The sequence below is a fragment of the Pelophylax lessonae genome (genome assembly GCF_965119305.1).
Source record: "Pelophylax lessonae genome assembly, chromosome: 9".
In the NCBI taxonomy this organism is placed as follows: domain Eukaryota; kingdom Metazoa; phylum Chordata; class Amphibia; order Anura; family Ranidae; genus Pelophylax; species Pelophylax lessonae.
Window position 1 is genome coordinate 214,577,130 of NC_138776.1, and position 7,928 is coordinate 214,585,057.

Below are 7,928 nucleotides of genomic sequence, written 5' to 3' on the forward strand. Positions count from 1 at the left end.
CCAGGAGGTTCCTGCACTACTTTGGTCCGACTTGTGTCCAGGAGGTACCTGCACTACTTTGGTCCGACTTGCGTCCAGGAGGTTCCTGCACTACTTTGGTCCTATCTTGTGTCCAGGAGGTTCCTGCACTACTTTTGTCCGACTTGTGTCCAGGAGGTTCCTGCACTACTTTGGTCCGACTTGTGTCCAGGAGGTTCCTGCACTACTTTGGTCCTACTTGTGTCCAGGAGGTTCCTGCACTACTTTTGTCCGACTTGTGTCCAGGAGGTTCCTGCACTACTTTGGTCCGACTTGTGTCCAGGAGGTTCCTGCACTACTTTGGTCCGACTTGCGTCCAGGAGGTTCCTGCACTACTTTGGTCCTATCTTGTGTCCAGGAGGTTCCTGCACTACTTTGGTCCAACTTGTGTCCAGGAGGTTCCTGCACTACTTTGGTCCGACTTGTGTCCAGGAGGTTCCTGCACTACTTTGGTCCTATCTTGTGTCCAGGAGGTTCCTGCACTACTTTGGTCCTACTTGTGTCCAGGAGGCTTCTGCACTACTTTGGTCCTATCTTGTGTCCAGGAGGTTCCTGCACTACTTTGGTCTGACTTGTGTCCAGGAGGTTCCTGCACTACTTTGGTCCGACTTGTGTCCAGGAGGTTCCTGCACTACTTTGGTCCGACTTGTGTCCAGGAGGTTCCTGCACTACTTTGGTCCTATCTTGTGTCCAGGAGGCTTCTGCACTACTTTGGTCCTATCTTGTGTCCAGGAGGTTCCTGCACTACTTTGGTCTGACTTGTGTCCAGGAGGTTCCTGCACTACTTTGGTCCGACTTGCGTCCAGGAGGTTCCTGCACTACTTTGGTCTGACTTGTGTCCAGGAGGTTCCTGCACTACTTTGGTCCGACTTGTGTCCAGGAGGTTCCTGCACTACTTTGGTCCGACTTGTGTCCAGGAGGTACCTGCACTACTTTGGTCCGACTTGCGTCCAGGAGGTTCCTGCACTACTTTGGTCCTATCTTGTGTCCAGGAGGATCCTGCACTACTTTTGTCCGACTTGTGTCCAGGAGGTTCCTGCACTACTTTGGTCCGACTTGCGTCCAGGAGGTTCCTGCACTACTTTGGTCCTATCTTGTGTCCAGGAGGTTCCTGCACTACTTTGGTCCAACTTGTGTCCAGGAGGTTCCTGCACTACTTTGGTCCGACTTGTGTCCAGGAGGTTCCTGCACTACTTTGGTCCTATCTTGTGTCCAGGAGGTTCCTGCACTACTTTGGTCCTACTTGTGTCCAGGAGGCTTCTGCACTACTTTGGTCCTATCTTGTGTCCAGGAGGTTCCTGCACTACTTTGGTCTGACTTGTGTCCAGGAGGTTCCTGCACTACTTTGGTCCGACTTGTGTCCAGGAGGTTCCTGCACTACTTTGGTCCGACTTGTGTCCAGGAGGTTCCTGCACTACTTTGGTCCTATCTTGTGTCCAGGAGGTTCCTGCACTACTTTTGTCCGACTTGTGTCCAGGAGGTTCCTGCACTACTTTTGTCCGACTTGTCTCCAGGAGGTTCCTGCACTACTTTGGTCCTATCTTGTGTCCAGGAGGTTCCTGCACTACTTTGGTCTGACTTGTGTCCAGGAGGCTTCTGCACTACTTTGGTCCTATCTTGTGTCCAGGAGGTTTCTGCACTACTTTGGTCTGACTTGTGTCCAGGAGGTTCCTGCACTACTTTGGTCCGACTTGTGTCCAGGAGGTTCCTGCACTACTTTGGTCCGACTTGTGTCTAGGAGGTTCCTGCACTACTTTGGTCCAACTTGTGTCCAGGAGGTTCCTGCACTACTTTGGTCCGACTTGTCTCCAGGAGGTTCCTGCACTACTTTGGTCCGACTTGTGTCCAGGAGGTTCCTGCACTACTTTGGTCCTACTTGTGTCCAGGAGGTTCCTGCACTACTTTGGTCCGACTTGTGTCCAGGAGGTTCCTGCACTACTTTGGTCCGACTTGTGTCCAGGAGGTTCCTGCACTACTTTGGTCCGACTTGCGTCCAGGAGGTTCCTGCACTACTTTGGTCCTATCTTGTGTCCAGGAGGTTCCTGCACTACTTTGGTCCAACTTGTGTCCAGGAGGTTCCTGCACTACTTTGGTCCGACTTGTGTCCAGGAGGTTCCTGCACTACTTTGGTCCTATCTTGTGTCCAGGAGGTTCCTGCACTACTTTGGTCCTACTTGTGTCCAGGAGGCTTCTGCACTACTTTGGTCCTATCTTGTGTCCAGGAAGTTCCTGCACTACTTTGGTCTGACTTGTGTCCAGGAGGTTCCTGCACTACTTTGGTCCGACTTGTGTCCAGGAGGTTCCTGTGTAACGTGAGAATTACCTACCCCATGAGAAAAACCTACCCCTCGTCACTTCCGGCCAGGAACATCTGAGCAGCGCAGCAGTGCGCATGCTCACAGCCCCGGATACCTAATGGAAGAGCTGAGGATCAGACTAGTGCGCATGCGCACTAGTCTGAAACGATCTCGGTGTCCGTTAAAAAAACCTACCGACGCGGCGGTGACATAAAATAGCTGTGCTGCACTAGGAGTCATCTCCGCTCCTGTCCCGGTCACTTCCCTGATCTTGGCTAGTAAATATAAAAGCGGCTGGCGGCTCCGTGATTTATCTTTTCATACAGCCGCCGCCGCTTTTATATTTAGTAGCCGAGAGCAGGGAAGTGACCGGGACAGGAGCGGAGATGACTCATAGTGCAGCACAGCTGTTTTAATGTAACTGCTCGCGTTACACAGACTGCCGTGAACCGGAAGTGACGGGGGTAGGTTTTTCTCACGGGTAGGTAATTCTCACGGAACACCTGCACTACTTTGGTCCGACTTGTGTCCAGGAGGTTCCTGCACTACTTTGGTCTGACTTGTGTCCAGGAGGTTCCTGCACTACTTTTTTCCGACTTGTGTCCAGGAGGTTCCTGCACTACTTTGGTCCGACTTGTGTCCAGGAGGTTCCTGCACTACTTTGGTCCGACTTGTGTCCAGGAGGTTCCTGCACTACTTTGGTCCGACTTGCGTCCAGGAGGTTCCTGCACTACTTTGGTCCTATCTTGTGTCAAGGAGGTTCCTGCACTACTTTGGTCCGACTTGTGTCCAGGAGGTTCCTGCACTACTTTGGTCCGACTTGTGTCCAGGAGGTTCCTGCACTACTTTGGTCCGACTTGTGTCCAGGAGGTTCCTGCACTACTTTGGTCCTATCTTGTGTCCAGGAGGCAGAGGCGGCTCTCTAATTAGGCCGGTAAGGCGGCCGCCGAAGGCCTCGCACTGAAAGGGGCCTCGCATCCTTCCCAAACTTTTTTTTTTTTTAGACCTGTCCCGACCTTCACCATGCGACACGCCAGGTCGCCGGGAGCCGCATCCGCAATCCACATTCCACACATTGCGGCGCAGCGGCGCTACGCGCTAGCGTAGTAGACTGTCAGTGTCTCTACTCTGTCTAGGCTGTCTGCATCATTCACTCCAGCCAGGCCCGGCCCCGCACGCACTCACATCGGTTTCTCCTGGCTGGCTGGGCTGCTGGCTGCACTGTCTCCGCCTCTTGCTCCTTCATTCAACCAATCATGGTCGGGGATTGCGATGACGTCACAACGTGATGTCACGTAACCCCACCCCTGCATTCTCCCGGCTTCGGTACCATGAGGACTCCTTGCAGAGAACAGCAGACGAGAAGAAGAAGACGAAAGGTAAGTACTGGAATCTGGAGCTGTGTGACTGACTGCAAAAACAAGGCCTGTAGTGTCCTGTCCAAGAGGCAGCCAGCCCGCCGCCGGCCCTGCAGTGACTAGTACTGTGTCCTACTGTCAGTCCTGACTCCTGTCATCCTTATTCTGAATCTGAATTAATAAATTAAATAATACCTTACCATCCAGGCTGGCTTGAATTTAAAAGGCTATATGGGAAACGAAACGCTATGCAACTGAAAAAAATGAGATGAAGAAAAAAAATAATAATAAAGTGCTCAGTCTCAGTGCTTCTGCTTCATGTATCATGTCACTAGTTCTTCTCTTATGACAACCAAATGGTACGGTTTTTTTCTTTCTTTATATAAGTGCTCTGTGCTGCTAAGTCAGATAGATTCCTAACAATTTATTTTTTATCCAGTGCATCCACTCAGTGCTCCCCTCTCAATCCCCCCCAAGTTCTCACTGTACAATTCAGAGCCGGTTCATACTGATGCGGCTGCGGCGATCGCATGTAATGTCGGAGCGCACTGCTCCGACATTACATGCGATCGGCTGTGCGGTGCGAGTTTAGCCATACACTTTGTATGGCTAAATTCGCACCGCAGCCGCAGCAAACACGCAGAGGAGGCATTTTTGCAGCCGCATCAGGATCGGATCGCACAGCGGTTCACACTTGTGCGATCCGATCCTGTGCGAACTGCAAGATCGCACTGCGATATGCAATCAAACTGGGGGTGTCGTTAACATTACATTGACACCCCCAGCGTATCGCATATGGCAGTGTGAACTGCGGGGGGTGCGTGTGCGATGCGGGAACAGGCTGCGGATTCGCAGCCTTCCCGCATCGCACAAGTGTGAACCGGGCCTTAAGGGAAAAACGCCTGTCACAGTGTCACAGCATTAGCCTCGGTTCACACTGATGCGATGCGGGAAGGCTGCAAACTCGCAGCCTGTTCCCGCATCGCACACGCACCCCCGGCAGTTCACACTGCCATATGCGATACGCTGGGGGTGTCATTTAAATGTTAACAACACCCCCAGTTTGATCGCATATCGCAGTGCGATCTTGCAGTTTGCTCAGGATCGGATCGCACAAGTGTGAACCGCTGTGCGATCCGATCCTGATGCGGCTCCAAAAAAGGATCCTGTGCGAGTTTGCTGCGGGTGCGGTGCGAATTTAGCCATACACTTTGTATGGCTAAACTCGCACCGCACAGCCAATCGCATGTAATGAAGGAGCAGTGCGCTCCGACATTACATGCGAACCCGGCACTCGCATGAGTGTGAACCGGGGCTCAATAAGGTGCCAGATCCCAGATGAATGGTGTGTAGACTGCCTGCACTTATAAAGGGGGTAACATGTTCTGGAGCTGAAGTGGTTAAAAGAGTTAGCGAATTGTTAATTTTTTTAAAAACCAATAAAAAAAGGCTGCAGAGATGTTATTAATCCAGTTTGGTGTGTCCAGTATTCTTTGTATATTTGGAGTATATGCCACCTACCGTCCCCTGTTACATCACTTCTGCTTTGAACACAAAACATGTCGTCACTTTGACACCTGCGATTCATGAAGTGTATCCATATTTTTGACCAAACTCTGTGTGTGTGTAAATATATATATAAAAATAAAGTATATCAGACGGGGTTTCTCTTTTCCCCCCTATCTTTTACCACTTGCTGACCAGCCACCAAAACATATACTGCAGGTTGGCAGATTCCCACAAAATGATGTGCCCATATGTCGCTTTGCAGGAGCGCACGCACCCATTTGCTAGGGTAGAGGGGAAGCTGATCTTTGAATAAAATAACTGGAAGGTACCTCACTATGGAGATCTCCTTTTTTATACCCATGGGGGGAGCTATGTAAGAGGCACCGTGACCCAAGGACTTGACTGAGAGCCATGTTTATGCCACGGTCTTATCTTCAGCAGAAGTTCTGCAAGTCCTTGGGTCACGGTGCCTCTTACATAGCTCCCCCCATGGGTATAAAAAAGGAGATCTCCATAGTGAGGTACCTTCCAGTTATTTTATTCAAAGATCAGCTTCCCCTCTGCTCTAGCAAATGGGTGCGTGCGCTCCTGCAAAGCGACATATGGGCACATCATTTTGTGGGAATCTGCCAACCTGCAGTATATGTTTTGGTGGCTGGTCAGCAAGTGGTAAAAGATAGGGGGGAAAAGAGAAACCCCGTCTGATATACTTTATTTTTATATATATATTTACACACACACAGAGTTTGGTCAAAAATATGGATACACTTCATGAATCGCAGGTGTCAAAGTGACGACATGTTTTGTGTTCATAGCAGAAGTGATGTAACAGGGGACGGTAGGTGGCATATACTCCAAATATACAAAGAATACTGGACACACCAAACTGGATTAATGTCTGCAGCCTTTTTTTATTGTTTTTTACAAATATAAACAATTAACAATTCACTAAGTCCCGGGTCACACTTGTGTAATGCAGGAAGGCTGCGAATTCGCAGCCTGTTCCCGCATTGCAAACGCACCCCTGGCAGTTCACACTGCCATATGCGATACGCAGGAGGTGTCAATTAAATGTTAACGACACCCCCAGTTTGATCGCATATCGCAGTGCGATCTGACAGTTCGCACAGGATCGGATCGCACAAGTGTGAACCACTGTGCGATCCGATCCTGATGGGGCTGAAAAAAAGGGTCATGTGCGTCTTTGCTGCGGGTGCAGTGCGAATTTCAACCATACAAAGTGTATGGCTAAACTCGCACCGCACATCCGATCGCATGTAATGAAGGAGCAGTGCGCTCCGACATTACATGCGATCGCCGCAGCCGCACATATGTGAACCGGCACTGACTCTTTTAACCACTTCAGCTCCAGAACATGTTACCCCCTTTATGACTAGGCCATTTTTGCTATTTCGGCACTGCATTACTTTAACTGGTTATTGCAGCTCTTGCAGTTGCAGCACTATACTCAAATACAGTTTATCACACTAATAGAGCTTTTCTTTTGGTGTTAAAAATATGTGTTACTTTCTGCTGTAAAACCTATCCAATGGAAAAAAATAGAATGTCTTCATTAAATTGGGCCAAAATGTATTCTGCTACATGTTTTTGATAATAAAAAAAATCCCAATAAGTGTAGATTGATTGGTTTGTGTGAAAGTTATCACGTCTACAAACTATGCACTATTCAAAAAAATTAAAGGAACACTTTTTTAATGAGTATAGCAATCAATACTTAATGGTCAGTAAAATGGCAGAGGGGGTTGTTTATCAGTTTCAGCTGCTTTGGTGTTCATGAAATTAACAACAGGTGCACTAGATGGGCAACAGTTGACCTCCAAAACAGGAATGGTTTTACAGGTGGAGGACACTGAATTTTTTCCCCCTACTCCTCTTTTCTGATTGTTTTTCACTAGTTTTGCATTTGGCTAGGGTCAGTGTCACTACTGGTAGCATGAGGCCATACCTGGACCCTATAGAGGTTACACAGGCAGTCCAACTCCTCCAGAATGGAACATCAATACGTGCCATTGCCAGAAGAGCATGGAGGAGATACCAGGAGAAAGGTGGTTATTTTAGAAAAGCTGGACAGAGCCATAGAAGGTCCTTAACCCTTCAGCAGGACCGGTATCTGCTCCTTTATGCAAGGAGAAACAGGATGAGCCCTGCCAGAGCCCTACAAAATGTCCTCCAGCAGGCCACTGATGTGAATATCTGACTAAACAATCAGAAACAGACTTTAGGATGGTGGATATATTATTTTTATTATATTAATAATTATTATAATATATATTCATATATTGTTAATATATTAATATTAACACAGGGCTCGACATTGGCGCATTGGCGACTAGAATTAGCGACCTGGCGCCTGGGGTTTTATCGCGCAAGGGGGGCCTCATATTTTAATTTCGCCTAAGGCCTCATAAAGTCTAGAGCCGCCTCTGCCAGGAGGTTACTGCACTACTTTGGTCCTACTTGTGTCCAGGAGGCTTCTGCACTACTTTGGTCCTATCTTGTGTCCAGGAGGTTCCTGCACTACTTTGGTCTGACTTGTGTCCAGGAGGTTCCTGCACTACTTTGGTCTGACTTGTGTCCAGGAGGTTCCTGCACTACTTTGGTCCGACTTGTGTCCAGGAGGTTCCTGCACTACTTTGGTCCTATCTTGTGTCCAGGAGGTTCCTGCACTACTTTTGTCCGACTTGTGTCCAGGAGGTTCCTGCACTACTTTGGTCCGACTTGTCTC